Genomic DNA, 22,276 nt, shown 5'->3' on the forward strand with positions numbered 1-22,276 from the left:
TTGTCTCAAAAGATAAAGTAGAGAGAGTGGGCAAGATTGATATCTGATCATAGGCGCAGCTTCAAGAGTTCTGGCAATCTGGATTCATATTTCTTTGGAGGAGGAGTGAACAGTGACTTGAATTTTCCACAACTGTAAATTGACAGTCTTAATCCAGCCCTATTTATTTAAAACCTTTATGTATGTAACAAAAATAACTTTAGAAGCCATGTAATAAAAAAGCTCATCTTGATGGTGCAACCTGAGTATCTAACTCTAAAACTAAATATGCAGCTTTTATATGCATCCAAAAAAATGAATATTTCATCTGTAAAAAAAATACTGTCTTCTACCCTTCTCACTCATAAAAATCATAACTCCAGAAATTATAAGAGAGTTAAAATAGACTAAATCTGATGTGAGAAAAGACTTGAAATTATAGATGTAACACTGCCATCCAAATAAATATTTTCTTTTAAATTGATTAGATCTTATAATAGTGATTTTTTCTATTTTCTGTATGGATATCAAAAGCTTATCTAAAGAGACTGCAAATATATGGTAATGGAGTCCAAAAATAGAATCTACACATTTGTGGAGAGTAATGATGAAGCTCTTAAGTGAGGAAGCTGGAACACATGGAGTGAAAGATGTCCTCCCACTAGACAGTTAGAATTCAGATGCCCATTAAAATCTCAGCAACACAGAGGAAACAACAAGAAGTGGTTTTTCTTCCACTATTTTACCCTGACAGTTTGCAACATCATAGAATATTCTGAAGTGTAGATTATAGAATGAGTCATTCCCATTGAAAATTTTGGCCTGATCTCCCTTTTCATGGCTTTACTGTTCAGTATTTCCTTTAATATCTACCCATAAAGAGTTTGAATTATTCATTCAAAGCTACTTGACCTTGGCTTCAAGCCATTAGGTATCATGCTTTACCAGTCAAATTGAACTACAAATAAAAGTATCCTAGAAAAGTCAACATTAAAGGGAGCTGAGGAAACAGTGATGAGATTAATTAAATGAAAAACTCTTTACAACAAAATATGACAAGAGAGATAAATGAAACACTGGTCATTACCAAGAGATTTATAAGAAAATGGAGCACTGTTAGAAAAATCTATAAAATAAAGGACCAAGGTATCTTTTCATTACCAGAGTAAAAAGAAAAGCCATAAAACTATGAATGTTACATGCTTTGGAATTAATTAGCCACTTCTACCACCTTGTGGAGGCACAATATTAATTAATATGACAGGTCTGTGTAAGAGAGAAGAGCCATCAAGTAACTGTACAATAGGCTGGCACCTGATGGTGATGCTTTATGAGCTATTATAACCTTCCTGTGAGGAAGGGACTCTTCAGGAGTATCATTCTGAAGGGTAAATATGGACAGATGTGGGATTCTTACACTGATCATGTGCAGTGGATCATTCAGCATGCATTTTATTTTCAATAATTCCACCTTTGCAATTAAATACAAAGTTCTTTTAAGAGACAGTGGACATTTAATTCTGTGATGCAGAATGAACAAAAGTATCTGGAACCATCTTATTATCGTACCTGTACCTGGAAGAGATAACAACTGTGGAGCACAGATAACAGGATTGATGTTTGTACATTGCCATCAGCACAAAAAAAGTACTATAGTCAGGTCTGTTAATGCAAAGCTTGATGCCCATACAAGCAACAGTAAAGACAACAGAGTTTTTTGTGATTCTGTGTTTTGAGAGTTTGTATTGACAAACTGGGTTCTAAACTCTGGGCCTGATCTTGTCAGATGATGTTATATAAGTGTGAAAGCTCAGAAACTGAATCAATGGGAAGAAGAGGGAAAGCTGATATCCCTTTCTCATTTTTACTGTTCTGAGCTATGTGTAGTCCACCACTCACTATTTAAGCAAGGCCTCATGTGCTTAATTCAAAGTTCTATCCAATATATGTAGCATTTTCATGAATCTTTTCTAAAGTCAATGTTGGCTATCCCATTACACAGAAGAGTTAGACTATATTACAATAGAAAGCAGTGTTGATTTCAGAATGTGAAGGTGGGGGGGTTTGGTTGGTTGTTTTTTAACATTGGGAAACCTCTAGTATTGTCTCGGGAAATAAATGTCCATTTCTGGCTGGAATGCTCCTGGAAAGCATCTTCTGCTTTAGTTTCATCTGAAATGAACCCAGTTCATTATCTTTCAGACAATACCATGCTGTCAACCACAGCATGGTGAGTGGGGACTGTCAGCTGAAATGCACTCAGAAGGGCACTCCTGAGCAGAAGAAAACCCGTAGACATACCTCCAGAGCAGTCTTCTGGATCTCAGGAGTCTTTCAACATCAGAAGAAGAAAGTCACCCCTACAGGGTCCCAAAAAGGACAGTCTGCATACAGAATTCAGGCTACCCCAGAATGCCACATCCTCTAAGGAATTTAAAGGAAACCTGAATGTGTTATGTGAATAAAGAAGTATGAACTCTTATATCAGCCTCATTTCATTCATTTTTATTTCAGGTAACATGTTTTTTTAATCTACAGGTATTGCTCAATAGTATATTTTCAAGCTTGTTATAAGATTCTGCTACCAATATTTTGCAAAAATCCTTTCATAAAGCAATTGCACAATATGTTCATATTCAGTATCTCACAGGAGATCTCCCCACCTATGACAGCTTTAATGAGATTGAATCTTTTCTTAGATTAAGTAACCTATCATCTAAGTCCAGCATAATTTGTATGAAAGTCCTTCATTTCATCTGATCTTCATTCTTCATATATACTGCATTTCAGCCCTATAATAGGTTGTGAAAAATCCATCAAAGTATTAACCAGAAGGTGGTTAACTCTCCCCTCCAAGATACAGAAAAGGCAAGAGATCAGGGTAAGGACTAGAAGGAAATCTATCTGTGTAGAAATTATGTCCAGCTTCAGGTGTGCTGAATTAGTTAACACCCGGGTTCTTCTTGAGGGTATGCTTGAAGAAGGTAAAGGAAGCATCAGTCTCAATTTGTGAATGGAGGGAAGGAGAAAGGATGTGTGCTCTCTGAAGAGACTTGAGTTAATGAGGGCATGAGAGGAGGTAGGTTTTTTCCTGCAGTTTGGCTCAGAAAAAAATAAGTTGAGGAGAAAGTTTTGGAAGTAAGGTTGAAAATTTATATCTAATAAAATCTAATATAGTCAGGGAGATAAGGTTCCCTATGTGGTTTTTCTCTCCTCACAGGTTCCCTGAAATGAAACTCTTGCCCAGAAATATCGTTTTGTTGCTGAAGTGTTGTTAGATCTTAAGAGTCTTGCTGCAAAGTGCTACGAAAGACCCAGCTCTTACCATATTTTGGTCTCTGGTGGAGGAGTACTAAAAAGCTTAAGAAATTAATTTGGTTTTTCAGTACTTCATCTTTCAATTTTGCTCTTGCAAACACTCAATGAAAATATAGAGCCAGCATACTCAAGAACTCAACAGTATGTTCTACGTGAAAATAAATAATCAGTGTTGTACTTTAGAAAAAGGTTATAAACTCAGTTTCATCTCAGTGGTATAGAGGTAATGACAGTCAAGGGTACATAGGGAAGTCCTACCACTATTTTACAGGTTTTCCAGTAGTACCCTTCCTTTGCCCACTCATTTTGTCAGCTGGATGCCCTAACTACTGTTCTATACAATTTTACAGTTTCTTAAACTGTGCTAAATACTTCATGCTTGAAATAAACAAAACTCAAGTCATGTTCACTACACCTAATCTCTACCTAATTGATCATTTGGTATGGTCTTTTCCCTCAATGTCTCTCACTCTCCTCAGGCTCTATTGGCCACATTGGAGGGCCTGATATACTGGAATTGCACACCATAACTTCGTCTTAACACCAAAAAAAGCAATTTTTAAATTTTTTTTACTCTTCCATGAAATTTGCTACAATGCCACACAACAAGAATTCTTAAAAATTAAATGTTTTCTTTTATGTCTATCTTCAAGCTCTGTATTATAAAATTCATATGAATAAAGGTCTATATCTGATGTCATTTTGACTGAAAGTACAAATTCCTTACAGTAGTACTAAAGATCTGTACTCAGGGACATTGCAAGGCTAATCACACTGAGATCCTTTAAACTCCTTGGTGTTTTGTATAGGAAAACTGTGTGAATAACTGTGCACCTCTGTGCCAGAATATATAGTGGAAAATTAAAGATGTTAAAGAAGAAAACAGAAGGGAAGCTTTGATCCCTTAACATGAAGCATTTATTAGATATAAATGTTTTGAATAACATGAGCTATTTATTATGTCTTGATTAAAGTCCTTATTGACATAAATTGAGATATATCTGTAACTTTCTATGTCAGAACCCAATTTATTTCCCTAAAACTGATATACTACTTTGCTTAATGATAATGCTCTTCTTGTGGATAACAGCTGACAAGCTGGGCTAATTTTAAGATGTTCTAATGTGTATCTCAGTGAAAGTTTACTAGGAGTTTTTCATCATGGAAGTTATTGTAGAGGCAGCTGATAAGGTTTTAAATAATGTTTTACAACAAGATCACTTAGATCACCTCCGGAAATTTCTTCATGATAGTTTTATTTAGAAATTAAAGAAAAAATAAAACAAATATTTTTCTCGTAGTAATTTTACTAAAATCACATAGATTTCAATTTAGCACTTTTTTTAGCAATAAAAATCTTGGAAATTTAATTTTATTGAAAATAATCATAATACAATAACTTTATTCTACATTTGAATTTAATCATTACATTGGTGTAATTGTCACTGTAGGAATTTTAAGAACAGAATATGTATTATTCTAGATATCCCTTTCAATAAAATTTTATTTATCCTAAAGCTATGATTAATCAGATTCAGTCAAAAGAATTTGTGTTTAATTTCCCACCAAATATACAGACTGTAGTGGCTTTCTAGCAAAACATAATTAAAATTTCTTTGTATTATTATATAGAATAGAGCTGTAAATAACACCAGCTTTCCTGGGTAATGTTGAAGGATGATTCTGATTGTAAACTGATTTGAGAAAAATGAAAAACTTGATTGGAAACAATTTGTTTGTTATGGGGAGATTTTTTTTTTTTTTTTGCCTTTGAAACAAACTATACTTAGCTTTTATATATTATCTGAAAGTTTAAGCAGCTGGTCTTAAAAAAGTATATTAGTAATGAAATACCTCATGTTCCTATTTACACATAGGTCTTCTCACCCATCATCCTCCCATTCTGAATTATTCCTGATACTACTTCTAGAAATAAGATTTGTGAATCAACATCATAATAACTTTACTTTTCTCAAGTCAAATAGCTGGGTATTTTGCCTGTTATGCTACAGTCTCTCGTGACTTTTACAACTGAATGCCAACAAAACTACAAGCCACAGTCCATTAGTGGTTATTTCATCAAAATCAGTATGAAAATTAACTTTGATTTAAGAGTGAGTGATTAGGAAATCGTACAGAGATCAAACAATCCTCTTGGTTATAGAGTAGCAGGCCAAAGACCAACACAGCAATCACACATTACAAGAATCTCTGACCTATATCTCCATTCAAGATTTTAGTTTCCAAGGTTTTCAGCCCTAAGCTCGAAAATACAGCTGAAAAAAAGGGCTCCATTCACTGCTTATTATTTTAGCTTGGTGTTGATGAAAACAGAGTTTTTAGGATTGCTTTATCTTTTCACATTAGTAGATGAAGACTAGTGATAAATTAAATGTTACCTGCTAAAACCAGAAATGCCAACCATGTGATGAGAGCGTTAAAAAAGAATGTAACCATTCTGAAGTGCATGATTCAAGGCCTACTGAAGTTCTGGTCATCTGTTCTTCAGCCCAGTGAAAGGTATGAGTGGCAGGAAGTAACTCATTTGTCCCACAGTTCTCCAGTTCATCAATAATATTTCTGCCATTCTGTAATTGTTGAAGAGACCACACAAGGCCACAGAAACCACAAATGTCACACTAATAAGCAAACAGCTGTCATAAACTTCCTGAAGCTTCTAGGATTTTTTGATATGATAAACTCTACAGCAGACTAAGTTGACATTTTGGGGATGTTTTAATGTAACTTCAGAGCATCTTACATATAAAAAAAAAAAAAAAAAAAAAAACAACAAGGAAAAAGGTAGAGATGTTGACTAGGTGGTTTCCTGTTTGAGAACCTATGTGGTTGTAGTGGTCTTTATCTGAGACTCCTAAGGCAGGCAAGGTATATCACCTGTCATTTGACCATACTAAAAACTTCAAGAGAGTTATTTCTTCCTCATAGTGAATAAGCAGCCTTCTTTGGTGGAGGTTACACTACTATTTCAGAATTACCTTCTCTTTCCCTGTGCCTCGCAGTGATACTTCCTCCAACTTACTCACTGCAAAGGATCCTAATTTACTATCTGAGGCACTAAAGAGATAGTTTACATTAATTGCATCTTTTCTCTTTGATAGATAATTAAGAAAAATAGGGGCTATTCCATGCGCTGCTAAAAGTGGCCTGCTTCTAAGTTGGATTGAAAAACTGCTCAAAAACATGTAATTAACATGTTTGAAGTCTTGTACTGAGCCAGTAGGAAAGTTTTGAGTTTTGATAAATTTAATCTTCATCTAAATTTATCATAATTTCTTTTGTTTAATAGTTTTAGACAAGTTGTTATAGCAATGGTTATTTAAACTATATGTAAAATGGTTTTGAGAGAATGTTTAGAATTATATTTTATTTTATTTTAGATGATATCTTACCCTATTCTACCTGTCTTTAATCACATTACACACCTAGTCTCATTCCTTTTCTTCAGATTATTCCAGCATATTATGAAGTGAATCATGGTGTCCAAAATAAACATCTGGAAAAAAATTAAAATCCTGGAATGCCACCAGAAATCATGAAAGCAAGAGTATTCAACCTGTGGATTTAAAGTCAGTCTTAATCAGTGACCTCATGTCGTGGTTTGAGCCTGGTCAGCAACCAACTACCACAGCTGGTCACCCTCCCTTCCTCTTCCCCACCTGGGAATGGGGGAGGGAATTAGAGGGGTGAAGGGAGACTCGCAGGCTGAGATAGGAACAGTTTAATAATGGCAATAAAACGAGAACAATAATGATAATATGAAAAAAATGAAATATATAAACAGGCAATGCACAACAGAATTGCTCACCACTCGCTGACCAATACCCAGACCGTTCCTGGCCAGCGACCCCGAGATACCAAGATCCCACAATCGCAATCCCAGAAGCAAGAGAGAGCTCCTTCCCAACCACCCCTCCTCTATATAGTGAGCATGATGTTCCATGATATGGAATATTTCATTGGCCAATTAGGGTCAGGTGCCCTGTCCATGCTCCCTCCCTGTTTCTTGTGCCCTTGTGCATGGGCAGGACATGAGGAGTTGGAGAGTCCTTGAAGTCTCAGTAGCAGCTGAAAACATCAGTGTGCTACCAGCATTCTTCTCATACCAAACCCAAAGCTAAATCCAAAACACAGCACTCATCTAGTCCCTGAAAAGGAATATTAACTCTATTTCAGCCCAAACCAGGACACCCCACTAAACTGAATGAAATGTCCAGTGATTTAAAATTCATGTTGTGCAATACACACTGTAGACTCTCTGCTGAAGTTAAACTATTACACAGCTCAGCTGATTTTTTCATTAGAATTGGGGAGATTTTTTTGATGACCGAACATACCATGACTACCCATTGGAGGGCTGAAGCCTGAGAAGTTTCCTTTCTGAAGAAAGAGTCAAATGATTCTCATCTGAAGCTGTGCACAGTTCAATGTTATTAATGACTAGCAACACAATCCTGAAGAGTATGGATGAGAGTTTGGACATAGAGATTTAAATTAATTTAGGCTTTGAACACTAGGCTATTTTCCTTGCTCTATGGATAGTTATAGAGATGCTTGACAGGTTTCTTCTATTTCTCCAATATGGTCTGGATCTTGGTGAAGTCAACATCCAGAATTCATTGTAGTCTATATGTGCAGTGACACATAATCAAACTGTGCATCACAGAACAAATGTGAGACCAGTTCCTGCCCAGAGAGCTGGCAATATAATTAAGATAGATGATACAATGTATTCTTGACGTCATAAATATTCTTACTTATTGTCTTCATCCCCAACTGTGTAAATTTGATTCATGCTCCCAACTATAAAAATACAATTCTGTATGTCAATACTAGTAGGATGGTAAACTGGATAAAAGAGACAGGAATATGAGTCTCATCCCCATCAGATCTTACAGTCCAGAGAAGCAAACACAGGAAAAAGGTAAAGAGAGGTACCAGAGAGTATGCTACAAAGCAGTGTCGATTTTTGTCATGCTGAAGAGATACAGCTTAACTTGAAGAACACTGGCATTTACAACTGCAAGTAACAATTTGCAGAATGAACAAAGTAAGTTTTCTTACTAAGTGAATTTTCCTCAGCCTCTCATAACACTGACTTTTTCAGCAGCAAAGACACTCTTAAGGGTCATTACACTAGCTTCGGGGCATATGACAGACTTCACTCTCAAAATAAAAAGAAATAAACTCAGATCACCAAGTGTCAGGTGTTGACGTACAACACGTCCTTGGAAAAAGCAATGTTCAAAGTAAAAATCAACCCCTGTAACCCATCTTTTGTTAAGGTACTCTATAGTTCCAACACCACTGTCGCTTTTTTTTGCATTAATCAACACAGTTATCCAAAGGGCTAAGTAACAGTTTCTGCGAGAGGGTTTTTGACACTGCTGAATTAGGTTTAGTAGTACACAGGAGACTAAAATTATATATTTCAATAAATTTTCTGGGTTTTTATCTTTTTTAAAATGGAATAACTCACCAAGTGAAAGTGTCCTTTGAACCTCTGCAAGCTTTTTTGTTCAAACAAGGTGGGAGTATCCTCTTCATCTGAACAGAACCCTACATGTCTCAACTCCGCTTGCACAGATTTCATATATAACATTATGAGTCTTGTTTGCATTATCACAAACACTTTCGTGGATGTTTACCGCTTCATATCTGCTTTTTTAAAAAAACCCTAATATATATATTCAGCTGTGTTACCAATAAATGGCTCACCAAAACTATAGTTAAGACAAAACTAACAGACAATATTTAAACTCTGTTTTTACATATTTCTGTTTTCTAGCAAGATGTTTTAGAAACGTTTTGTGCAAATAAGATGGAAATGAGCAATAAAAGTCATCTTGTTCTTGTGAAGAAATATCTCCTATGACACATGCATCTTCTCAATTGTGAAAACATTTGCTTACTGAGAACAGTTCCCATTTGCCAACTTCTGTAAGATTATAGATTACCCACAACAATCCAAACTGCAGCCTCTCATTCACTGGTCTATACTTTTCATTTACAGCAGTGAAAATCTAGAGAAATTCCTTTAAAGAAATTTACTCCGATGACAACTTTATGCTGCTTTACTGTAAAAAAAATATTTTTAAACCTTTCAAGCTTCTCCTCTAATCCCACTTCCAAATCATGACCAGGATTCTGTTGCCCTCAGACAGGAAGGAGTATAAAATTATAATAAAATGTAGGCATTCCACATAAAGATATTGAGCACATTTATCCGAAAAGGTTGTGTGAGACAGAGTTAGAATGACTTACCTCCAAGATCCCATTATTGACTAATTTATTTTCCCATTATCCTGGATAAAATGAAATGCCACACTTTATTGATTTGTCTGTCTTTTTTTTTAAGGAAGGCAAACTGGCAATTTTGACCAGCAACCTGAAGGGGCTTGACCAGCAACGTAAATGCTTTTCTTACCTAGACACAGTAAAATATTTGGATCTTACAGAGAAGGCTTAGAAAAGAAAAAGATCTTGAGCTGCTGACATGTGATATTTTTCCCCTACCCTCACAGTTACGGTGCAGACAACAGACTATTGAACTGTACCATGTAGTATAATATACATTATTTCAGAGAGAATTACTGGATCTCTAATTCTGGGGATAAAGACCTCTTCTAATGAGCCTTTCAAGACCAAAAGAGTAAAGTAGAACATAAATTGTAGGACATACCAATATATTACTGTGCATATAAGACTGCTGGTTGAGGATCATGGGATTATTCTAGCCTGCTTATAAGTAGTTCAGCTTTTAGAGCAACAACTAATAGGATTTACTAGGTGAAAAAAGCTGTTCCCAAATACAGTAGTTTATACTTATTCCCACATTGTCTCTCCTGGCTTGAGGCACACAATTTGCAGATATAAGTTTTTGAAAAATTAAAGAAATTTAGATAATTTTGTTTCTTTCTCAAATTAAATTTGAGAATTTAAATAAATTAATAAAACTTAAATGTGACCCTAAAAACTGCTGTGTCTCCAATGTAAAAGGAAAAAAAAGGCAGGTTTGTAATCTTGTAAGATCCAAAGCTAATATTTTTTATTAAAATTGCTAATAGGCTTGGAAAAAAAATTATATGTTTTTAGACCCACAAAGTATTGATCAGGTTTGAAATAGAAGCTGCAACCATGGAAGTTAAACACTCTTTGAAAACAGCAGATCGTAATTACATCTATATCATTTAGACCATATCAAAAGGTACTTTTGAAACCTGTGGAGTGTCATTGTCAATCAAGGGATGAAAAGGCCAGTGCAGTGATAATCAGGAAACAGCAGAAGTAGGCTTGCTACATCCTTATGTGGGTTTTGCTTTAATAAAAGATGGGATCTGGGAAGAGAACCAAAAAGAATTGTGCTCTTTTTCACAAAGAAGGTGCTCTAATCTGGGGTTGCGTCTGCAAATGATTTTCATTATGTGGGAGGAACTAATGTTTATCCTAGATAGTGAGAAGACATTCTGAAGGGTGTCTCAGAAATAATTAAGTAACAAGTCTAAATAAAAGAGTTAGTTTGAAGCAGGAGGAGCCCAATGTCCACCTCAAGTGTATCTGCAAGTAAAATTACTAAGAAAAATAGTTGTCTTCTCTGTTTCTAGTCTTCTATATTCAGTTATGCATCTATTTTGACAACAGCATAAGTATTAAAATCAAATGGAAAGCAGAATTGTGATTTAAAGGAAAGTCAGTGGTTCAGATTAGTTGGAATGGGCCAGATCTCTCCATCCTGACTGTAAGTAGCATATTCCTCCCTACGTTCCCTGTGATTCTGACGCTGCTCTGCATTTCTGACTGTCAAAGAGAGGACAGACTGGTGCAATACCACAACTACACCACAGTCCATTCATTGCACAGGGGACCACAGCATGAGAGAGACTGTCATGGTCAAATCCCCCGTTTTGGGGGACTACTGTCTCCAGTGGGCTCTAAAGCCAATGTGAATATTTTCTTGCCTGTATCTTAGGTTCTGACTGTAGTTTTAAGGCACTGGTCTGGGTTGGTGGCTACTTTAACAGGTCTCAACTGAAGACAGCAAAGTTAGATCTAGATTGCAGGGGGTGTCAGGTCACAGGTGGCAAAGGCATTCCCCAGTTACCAAAGAAGTGAAGAAAAAGATCAGCCTGCCGGAGAACTGCATGTGTTTATTGTCACTGTGAGTTTCCATGAAAGCTCAGAGGAGTTGAAATGTCAGCACACATTCTTACTCTATATTCTCCTTTTCTCTGTTGAATAAATTCTTAGATTTCTTAAATAACAAGTTTTTGTAACAGGAGGGAAGGTCAGTGATGCAATTTGAGCACTGCAGGCATTTGCTATTTAATGGCAAGGAATGCAAATCAGAACATGACAGAAACGGAGACAGGGAAAAAGTCAGACTATCACAAAGACAGGGCAGACAAACTGAAAGGACAATAACAGCTGTAGTTGGCAACCATCATCCACGCAAAAATATGAGCAAAGAAAATGCAGAAAAGATTGGCAGAGTAGTGAGAAATTAGGGCAAGTTTGAGGAAGAAACAGAACAATAAATAAAAAAGCTGACCGATTCTTGCTGCTATCCTTTAGTTCAGGCAAAAAGGGTACTGTGAAAGAGGATGGTATAACATTTGTGCGTGTGTGTTTGTTTATATTTAAGCAAATTAACATAGAGTTGACCCTGCACAATAAAGTCCTGGTCTGGGCTGCCACAAATAATCACAACTTTATCACATCTTTGGGATTTTTCCATGCGCAACTCCTAACAGAAAACAAACTTGTTCCTGTGAGTGTTTGCGACATTCTGCTAGTTTAATTGTAGACATTATTGCTTCAGATCCATTGTCCTTGCACTAGATTTGTCCTTTAGCATTGATAGCTTTCCTTCCTTCCTAATTTCTTCCTCCCACCTCCCCCGGTTCTATGTATACTTGTGTATACGTAGACCAGTAAAGATCCCACATTGTCTTTCCTTTAGCTAGTTAAACAGGCAAATCTCTTTTTAGTCTTTTCTTATAAGACTGGCCTTATTCACCCTGAGGGTCTCCTATTCCCATTTGAACTCATCTTTTCTAAATGTGAATGGCCTTCAGATTAAGGGCTTTGTTAGATACCTGTTACAAAACTCTTTCCCTGACATTACTCCTATGTGGTCAGTTCAAGGTGAGAGGGAAAAATTTTGATTAAACTGATGATGCAACTGTCTCTTGGGTCTCAGTCTAGTGCTTCAGCCAGGTAGTTTTAACCTCAATGCACTGTTATGATCTCACCATATCTAAGAAGTACCTACAGGTACTTATAGTAAGCCATGGGCACAAAAAATGAGTGAGAATGTAATCAGACAAGCAGCAAGTGCTTTAACTGTAAAGAACAGTCTCATACTGTCTACAAACTATACTTAATGAGATCAGCACTTATTTGTAAGCAGTTTAGTGGAAGCTTAGCTTGTAGTACAGGACAAGACATTCCTCATGGCTTACATTTTGAGATATCTTATTGTGAGTCATCAGCTAAGAAGTAATTTAAGACTGATCAACTATATTTTATTATCATTGCCACATGATTCCAGTCTCCTGAAGGTTTAAAATTATGTCCCTTTCCCAAAGGAAAAAAAAAAGAGATATCACTTGCCAATGAATGGGGTGTGTGATTCAGAGGTCAGATTCAAACGCTACAACTGGTAGCTGTCTAATGGGGTGTGAATGATTCTCATTGGAAGAAGTGACTCAGAGCAGGCTTCTAGTTTACTTGACACTAAAATTTGTGAAGTTTCTTAACAAATTTTCCTTTGTTCCTTACAACTAGAAAAGAGTCAGAAAGTCATCAGTGCAGAGGTAGCCTCTGAAAATAATTTTTAGGATTGATTCTAACTTTACAGCAGTGTAAATGCATTAAAGTCAATTGAGTTATGTGAGTAAAGACCTGTAACAAATTAGCTCACAGAGGTCCCAGACAAGTAGAAATATGAGCAGCTCCAAGAAATATTAAAATTAAAAAAAAAAAAAGAAAAAAAAGTGAAAAATAAGATGTTTCAGGCAATTAATTTTTTGAAGCCTGTGTTTGTGGTTGGTGCAGAGTGACCAAAATACAAAATTTGTATTTTACTTTATCTTCATTTAAGTTGTCTCATATTTTTTGCTGGTTTATTTTCCTTGCATTAATTTTGTCTTGATTTGCAGCTGTATAAGAAGAAACCAGGATCAAAAAATCATCCCACTTTTTTTAAGTTGTTTCGGTAACAGGGTGTGTCAAGCAAGTGTTTGGAAAAGCTGGGCTGAAACAAGGACTATAGAAGGAGTTAGGGAGACAGATGTAGGATGACTTTGGTTGTTCCCCATTCCTGTCATTTAAAGACTGGAAATGTATGTAAGTTAATTCATAAAATGATAAATAATTCTTCTTACTTGAATAAAAATAGTTTGGTTTCTAATTATAATCAAAAGATAAGTCAAAAGAGAATTTTCTGCCCTTGGTGACTTCAAGCTCAGAGAGAGACCGGTAGAGAATACTTGGTGAAAAATGTCCAGTTCCAATGCACAGATTTCTCTGAGACTTCAATAGTTTTATATTTTAATGAGGGAAGAATTTTTATTGCTTTGAGGACCACTTTCATGGCACTTTTGATGTTACATCATTTAAAGACCATCTTCATAGGAAAACTGGCCAGCAAAACTCTAGTGGGAAAATTGTATCATGTAGCTATGGTGATGTAAATCCCTACGCAGACAATTTCTGCACGAATACAAGTGCCTTTTTCAGTATAGTCTGTCACCTTACCAAATCATACTGAAATTCTGCTGGCCTTGTTTTGCAATACAGTAACACCTTTGGAGTGCTGCTGCCAATTTCTTCTTAAACGTAAGACCAGAATACTTATACTTGTTTAGTGATGTAGGTAACTTGGGGAACACTGATTGTGATATCACACATCATAATCTACAACACAGTAGTCAGTGTAATTATACTAATATGGCTACTCTAGTTACAGCATCCCAAGATCTCTCCTGTTACTTTTTTTTTTGTACAAGTCATTTTTTTTATGTATGTTTAAATATAGATGCTTAGAAAACCACACTGTGCTGAAAGGAATTAACATCCTCATGGACAAAAATAACTTAGCAACAGAATACTCCATAATTTGATCAGATAGATTGCTTAAAAACCTGTCATTAAACAATGAAGCAAGATGAGAAATACAAAGGTATACATTCACACAGGCAATTATAAAAAAATTCTAAGATTATAAAACAAAAAAATTATTTTGTGAAGCTACAATGGATACTGGTGAAGGGAAATAATGAATGTCTGGATTAAATCAAAAGAAAATAGTTGAGATTAGAGTTTGAGAATGTCTAAAAGAGGAAATAGAGGTGAATAAAATGAATTGCATAAGAAGAATAATCGATCTAGTTAGTGAAGCAATAGGAGAAGTGATAATTCTGGACTAAAAGAGAATGGGACCTGCCTCCTACTGGGAGACTCTGAAAGAGAGCATGAGTGGAAGCTTTACTACAAATAGAAATAGAATATGTGAAAATTCTTTATGCAACAAGAAAAATAAATTAATTTGTGCGTTGGAAACAGAAAACTAAGGAAATTTGAAAAATAAACTCACTGCAGGAAAAAAAAAATAACTAGTTGTGAGACATATTGAAAAAGTGAGGTGGAAAGCACAGGATTAAAAGTGTTACAGAAGAAGCAATTGAAAAGGAATCATGTGAGTAATTGTTCCTGGAAAAGGATAACCAGCTAACTCCAGAAAACTGATGAAGCTGCACTTGCTTCTTCATTAAAATTGATAAAACTGCAATATTACTTCCTAGAACTGAAGAGACAAAAGGAAAAACAAGTTGTCCCTCACTGACAGATTCTGATTGTCCTGTAGAGCTTAGCTACTATGTAAATTAGCTAAAACTTGTGTAGTCCAAGTTATTCTTTGAGTCTGATAATTATTTGTACTGTTTATAGCAAGTGTGCTCCATTGGGTGCAATTATGATTGTTTATTGAATAATCGCTGTCCTTGTCAAATGTTTGCTTGAATATTTGCCTACACTGGATAATATTTTTACTAAGTAATTGTCTGCTGTGGATAATATCTTCACTCAGTAATTGCTTACTCTGAATAATGTTTTCACTGAATCATTTCCCATTCAACGTAATGTCTTACTGCATGATTTTCTATTCTGAGTCATGTTATTGTAGCTGAATTACATATAAAGTTACTGTTAGATCAAATCTGAATTTGTCTAAATGCAATACATTTCAGTAATTTCTCTTCAAAGCCTGTGGTGGTGGCGGTGTGTCGTGGTTTGAGCCTGGTCAGCAGCCAACCACCCCACAGCCGATCACCCACCCTTCCCCCACCCAACCTGGGAATGGGGGAGGGAATTGAAGGTGTAAAGGGAGACTCGCAGGTTGAGATAGAAACAGTTTAATAATGATAATAAAATGAGAACAATTACGGTAATAGAAAATATTAATGGACAATGCACAATGCAGAATGAAATAAAAGTAATACATACCAATGATGCAGACAGAATGGTTAGCCTAGCATCCTCTCACATTGCCTCTGCATTAGAGCAATCTTATAAAATTAGCAGCTAGTACTTTGCAGAGGAGAGAATAATAAAGGTGTTAAACACATCTTCATTCCTTTCCCTTTTCCCCTATTCACTCTTGGGCTCCACTTTTGCAAAATAAAGAGAATGGAGTGGAAAGCATCTAGGTTATTGTGGAAATAGCTAGCCTGCTGAGGAAATTTGCTCTTGGCTTGGGATCACCGTGGACTTTGTCTTGCCTCTGACCATGTTGGTGTCCAGGCTGGAGCCAGACAAGAACAGAAGTTAGCAGCTGAAGATCCCACCATCTAGGCTGATGTGTGTGTGTGAGAAACTTCTGTAAATTCTACAGATTTGTTCTACTTCATGTACTTAAGCATGCTTTCTATTCTTCTCCTGTAATTTTTCAATAGATTGGAATAAACTAATTCAGCTTCCATAAAATACATTGTTCTTCCTTGTTACTTCTCCAGAGTGGAAGAATATTCTATTCTAATATATAACTATATTATTAGTCCTTATTAGTCGGGATCTATACCTGCCATAGGTCAATTGACCTGGCATGACTTTTGAGATCAAAGATGGACATGTTCATTTCTTATTCTGAATTTCTCTTTCTTATATGCTTCTGTAAATGAAATCTTCTTGTTTCCTTGTTTCCTGTCAGGGATGATATTGCTCGATTTAGTTTTCTGATGTCTGAGAGCTATACTGTAAAGTCACATGAAGAAATAACTAATTTCTGAAAGCCATTTTGAGAAACAGTCTAATAATTCTTTTCTTATTTAGTTTCCATATCTACACACCTTTATTATGAATGTTTGTAAACACGTTTGCACATGAGAGTATTTGCATTTTATTTTAGAATTTAGAGATGATGGCTATATAAAACAATGAGGATTGGAGGTATCTAAGATGTACAGTTCTTCTTCCATAGTTACTGCATTATAAATCACTTTTATATCCCAAATGAAAAGAGAATACAGGCAGTGTATCTGATGACAAAGGAGCTGATTGGTATTAGAACTCCTGCCTATTTCTACTTTATTCACATCTTATAACATAAATTCAATATGCTCATTATTTTTGAATGACATTAATAAGTTGTGAAAGCAGGTCTAACCAGACTAGCTCCAAGAGCTTTGAAACGGTAAGATTTAAGACAGAATATGCTGTAAGTGTTGCAATATTTCCCACTTAATTATATGAGAGCACCTGGTGCTGAATTCAATAAAAAAAAATATATTAGGCTTCTATACTTTGGACTTCTGTGCCAAGGTGCACAAGAAACCTCCTGAAATATACATTATGAGGTTGATTATCATTCCAGTCTTGCTCTATAGCTGTTGGATAGACACCAGTAAATATAAGAAAAAATGGTGTACTTTTCTTTGGTTTTTCTTTACTTCTGTCTCTTTGGGATAGCTCACTGGAAGCCCATTAGGATTGTATTCAGAGCTTTCAGCTGAATATATTTTGTTATGTGACTTTTTGAAGAAATAGCAATAGCCATTGATCATTACCTTTATAAACCATGACTTAGTAACAAAACCGAACTTTTAAAAACTTGTCTCTTAAAACCATGACAGAACTTTCCCTTTCTCATTAACATGACTAGAGAGCCTAGGAAGAATCTGATGTAGCAGAGGCTCTACATACATCTAACCCAGTTCAACTGTATTTCAAGCTCTATTGCAAGGTCTGATGCATGATTTAAACTACTGGTTTAAATCAGTGTCCAGTGATCAGTTAGCCCATAGAGCAGCTCATTGTATAATCAGAATTAGGGAAAAAATAGAAAAAGCAAAACTAAATAAGGAGGAACAAATTATTGATAAAAAATAGTTGTAGACACTAGCCATGCCAAGCAATGTCTCTGTGTTTTGGCCATGAAAAGTCCAACAAGAGTAAAATAATAGAGGCCGTGTTCTTGTAGAAGAACAAGTGAAGCAGCATAAGGTTCCTTGTACCACAGTGGGCTCAATAGAATACTGAAAATTGATGAAAAATGATCCTCCAGCAAGGTTTGATCATGTCTTCCACAGAGGAATAACATTAAAAGAATATTCTGCAGTGTTGAAAGGGAAGGACAGAAATAGAAAACACCAGAATGCTCCTTCAAATATGATATAGGTCTCTACCCCCTCATCCAATCCCGTCATCCTCCATGGAGTAATGGCATTAAATGAACATTTTACAGTGTTGAAAGGCAAGAGTGTGATAGAAAATGATAGAATGCTTCAGATCTGCTACAAGTCCCCACCCTTCATCCTATACCCAGGTGCATTTTTTTTTTCCTCCCAGAAACAGACTGTTTCATTCAGCTTACAAAGTAGACCTTTTGCAGGATAGCCACCACTTCAGCCTTCAGTTATGAAAAGCAAGGAAAATTTCTAAATTTAGCATAACTATGTATTTTTTCAGAACACCAAACAGCCGCAAAGTTTATATTTAGGACAGTAACTTTATATTAGAGGCAGAGTGTATGTAATGATACACTTAACCAAAGGTGTACAACAGACATTATCTCTAGCTTGGACACAAAGACTACATCTATAGCTCACGAAGTCTTTGAGACACAAGTTGCCGAAGACTAGGAAAATAATCTCAAGCAAAGGACCACCATATAGGTTCCCCAGCTCATGTGTGCCTCTTTACCAGTGATGGACAGAGGAAAGTGGCCTAAATGGAATTTGGCTTGGTACAACTATTCTGACTGAATTTCCTACCTTCTTGTACGACCAGAAAAGGATCACAGCCCTTGGAAAATTCCTACCATATGAATTGATTTCATGCACATTCTTGATGTGATTAATTTGGGCTTGTACAAGAAGCCTTGGTGTCCTGGAAAACTATGTGTATATACAAAACAACTATTCATAGGCCGTTTTCTCTACTTTTTCTATTTTTATTAATATCAGTTGGATACCTAGATTGCTTCCTTGTCCTGGTTTTGGTTGGAATAAAGTTAATTTTATTCATAGTAGCTAGTATGAGGCTATGTTTTGGATTTGTGCTGAAAATAATGTTAATAACATAGGAACATTTTCATTACTTCTGATCAGCGCTTACAGAAAGTCAAGGCCTTTTCTGCTTCTCAGCCCACCCCACCAGTGAGCAGGCTGGGAGTGCACAAGAAGTTGGGAGGGGACACAGTCGGGACAGCTGACCCCAAATGACCAGAGGGGTATCCCCCACCATATGATGTCAAGCTCAGCATATAAAGCTGGGGGAAGAAAAAAGAAGGGGGGCCCATTTCGAGCAGTGGCATTTCTTTTCCCCAGTCACCATTACACGTGATGGAGCCCGGCTGTCCTGGGGATGGCTGAGCCTCTGCCTGCCCAGGGGGAGTGGGGAATGAATTCCTTGTTCTGCTTTGCTTGTGTTGACAGCTCTTGCTTTACCTTTTAAACTGTCTTTATCTCAAGCAACAAGTTTTCTTACTTTAATCCTTCCAATTCTCTCCCCCATCCCACCAGAGAGGAGTGAGCAAGTGGCTGTGTGGGTCTTAGTTCCCAGCTAAGGTTAAGCCATGACAACCCTGGAGAATAGAGAGTCATTTAAAATAACCTACATAGCACTGCTAATTATTTCCATTTTTCTTTGATAGTCAAGCTTTCAATACCTGGCCAGTGATTAAAACTTTTCTAAATATGTTGGAACCAAGGACTCCAGAATAATTCCAGTCTTTGAAGTCTACACACTTGAGCTGGAGTCACAGTACTGCACATAGCCTGTTCTTTCCTCCCGCTCTGTAGAGTCTTGTTTCCCTGGAGATGCAGGTATGGTGCAATAAGCTTTTCTCCCATATGTTTTCAGTGTGCATTTGGTTCTTGTCAGAATTTGTATATGAGTGAACAAAATAACAAACCTTGGGAATGATAGTGTAGCCATATATTCCAAATTTTGGAAATTTAGTTAGTTTTTTGAACCTGCTGATCCCACAAGCTACTTATGAAAATAGGTTCATTTTGAGACTTGACATGTGTCCTGTGTCACAAATGATTGTAATAATGCACAACGTGACGATGACACTTTTGGGAAATTGTTTGCAAAACACCTGCTTGTTGACAGACAGTGTTAACTGAAGTGTTTGATGTGCTCATTTAAAATCATTGTACAGTGGAGCCTCAAGAATAGGTAAAGAATTAGCAGGAGCGCCAGGAGATCACGCAGCTGCAACATTGGCAGGTGTGGTAGCATGTCCAGACACACAGCCACTCACCTGAAACGTAGCTGGATTCAACTTTGCACAGTCCTGTGTGAAGAAGAGAAGAGCTTGGTATCCTTGGCCACCATTTCTCCTATGATACTATGACACCATGAGTTACTTTCACGGCTGTTTTGAAATATTTTTTTTCTAAAATTATCTGGTCCTCAAAAGTTCCTTTCTGATAAAAATAAATGTAAATTATTGTCAATGGGCAAGTGCTGACTTTTAGCACCATCTGTTAAAAAAGGAATCCTGCAAAGAAGCTCTCTGTTCTTTTGCTTGGAGATTCATGGCCAGTTTCTCACCAGCCTTAGAGGACTGTTTTGTTACTCTAATAGTACAAGGAGGCCATGGACCTGGTGAATCCAGCTGGCACAGGATTTTTCAATCTATGGTAATCTCTTGTTGGCTGACAGCCAGGGTACATAGAGCAGAAAGCAATATTGGACAGAAAATAGTAGACTCGTGAAAGATTTCAATATCACGTGGCATTTCCGATTTGTAATGCAAGACAGTTTGAAATTCTCTGCCAAAGGAAGGAGTGCCCTGGATCTAAGGCAGCCCATCAGGATTTCTGCAGAGGAGCTGGGCCAGGTGCTTGTCGATGTTTGATTGGAACATCTTCAAGACTGTACCATCTCATTTCAAGTTTGATAAATCAACTGAGAGAAAATTACATCTGACTCTTGCCAATGACAGCAAACTTAGAGATTCCCTTTCCTTCAGCGAAGGTGGAGTGGGGAATGAGATTGTAGCTGTGGTCTTTCAAGCAGCCTTTACACAGTTATCAGGAATTTTCCTGTGAAATCTTATCTGAAATGCTCAGTGTCTGTTGATGGTGTCTTACTATTAGGTCTATTTAAGCTTAAGCCTTCTCATGAGGTATTAACTTTGTCTCAGTCCAGATCTTCTCCTTTTTATCAGATTCGACTCATATATAGCATTTATTAGTTTCACAGCCTCATCTACTATCTGTCCTCAAGGGATATGTCTCCATTTCAGAAAGGCCATATTCAGAAGTAGCTGGTTAAGTGTTACTGTCATGCAGCAAAATCACAGCCATGCAACCACCTATGAGAACTGACTACTGAACCCAGGCTTTTTCCAAGGATACAGCTGACTTTGATATCAACATGTCTCTGTGGCAATAATCAATTTTCATGTGTTCATATAATCCCTAACATGATCAGCTCCCAGTCTTACTTGGAACATCTGTGCAATACTATTAGTAGGGAACAATTTGAAAAGAAACAGATTCAATGAAGAGGAAAAAATAGTACAGATATCTAAGTTCACATATCTACTACATTTTTTAGTTAGAAACTTAATGGGTATTAGTTTATCCTACAAAAGTTTATTCTCAACCAAATTAAAATTTCCTGTACAGACATTTGTTTCTCATCAGTAAGAAAATTGTGTTATTACTCTGATACTTAAGGATAAAACATATTGCAAATGGCCATCAATGCTTTATTATAAGTGACAATAATGTTGTTTCCTTGGCAAAGAAGACCTGCAACTAAATGTGCAAGAGCTTGTGGCTCCTAAAGATATATTTAAATCTGAGCAGTCTTGAACAAGTGGAATAGTTATCAAACTGAAAACATGACCATTTTTCTTAGAGATTAAAATGGCATATTGATGATGATTACTTTAATCTCATTTTAAGTACCTCATAAAATGCTTGAGAGGTTTGAAGCAATTTTGAGTTCAGAAGTTTCCTTCTAATTACAAGCCCAGTTTACAATTTGCCAAAGATGATCTACTGTCATTTCACTCTGCCTGGAGAAGGATGATGTAGAGCAGAAAGTGTAAAGGAGAAGCATTCACAGACTGACCTGGATTTAGAAACAGAGAACCCACATTCATCTTTCACAGAGTCTGAATCTCAATAAGGATGAAAACCTTCACTTTTCTAACATCTGGACAACTCTTCTAAGATCGATGGTCTCTGTTTCACTTGTAAAGCTGTCTAGAGTTCCATGAACTTATTCACTCAGTTCAGTGAAATGATTACTGGGTAGAATTCACTGGACAGCATGATCCTAGTCAGACATGGTGATTGCCACCATTCTTCATTAGACTATCTGAGTTAGCAACTGCAAAATGGTGCTCCATGACATTTGCCACTGGTTTTCCCATATCCTCTAATTTCTGCAAGTCTTCCATGATGAGCAGGGTTTCGTGTAAGTGGATCAGCTTTCCTTG

Source organism: Tyto alba, unplaced genomic scaffold, assembly GCF_018691265.1.
Source record: "Tyto alba isolate M040663 unplaced genomic scaffold, T.alba_DEE_v4.0 Super-Scaffold_27, whole genome shotgun sequence".
Classification (NCBI taxonomy): domain Eukaryota; kingdom Metazoa; phylum Chordata; class Aves; order Strigiformes; family Tytonidae; genus Tyto; species Tyto alba.